This window comes from Enhydra lutris, unplaced genomic scaffold (assembly GCF_002288905.1).
Source record: "Enhydra lutris kenyoni isolate GAN:26980312 unplaced genomic scaffold, ASM228890v2 scaffoldscaffold93, whole genome shotgun sequence".
Classification (NCBI taxonomy): Eukaryota; Metazoa; Chordata; class Mammalia; order Carnivora; family Mustelidae; genus Enhydra; species Enhydra lutris.
In genome coordinates this window covers 2,375,407-2,375,917 of record NW_019154177.1, presented here as the reverse complement: position 1 = coordinate 2,375,917, position 511 = coordinate 2,375,407, and the positions used below count along the sequence as shown (strand labels likewise).

At 52.8% G+C, this 511-nt stretch overlaps 1 non-coding gene across 1 annotated transcript; it reads left to right on the top strand.

Annotated features, from left to right (window-relative positions):
- On the top strand, positions 1–81 carry TRNAS-CGA. The gene has a single exon. It is a non-coding gene; the product is annotated as a tRNA-Ser (tRNA).
- The last annotated feature ends 430 nt before the right edge of the window (positions 82–511 follow it).

Sequence of the window (511 nt, the reverse complement as noted above, 5' to 3'; positions counted from 1 at the left end):
GCTGTGATGGCCGAGTGGTTAAGGCGTTGGACTCGAAATCCAATGGGGTCTCCCGCGCAGGTTCAAATCCTGCTCACAGCGCTTGGTGGTCTCTTTTTCCATCCAAGTTACAAAATCACATTCTCACCGTTCTCATTCTCATCAACAGATGTGTTTTCGGCTTTTCATCTTATTCCACAAACTGGACTGTAGTAAGGCAGCTTCCTACCTCTCCGGAGGTCTGAACTAATCACCACCGCCACACAGCACACATCACACACACCCCGCGGTGTATGCTGGCCCTGGTATCCTTCTGGAAGCCGCGCACCTGTGAATCGCCCGCCCCCGCGCTCGCGCGCTGCTTCCCCGACGAGCAAGCCTGAGACTCGGCGCTCAGGACCGTCTGTCTGTTCGTTCTGCCCTGGGATTATGAAATCTGGAGGCAGATCCCAGGGGCAAAGAGAACCAGGAAATTTTACTTCTAAAAGTCTTTAATGAAAGACCTCCTGCTGATGATAGCAACGTAGGTAAG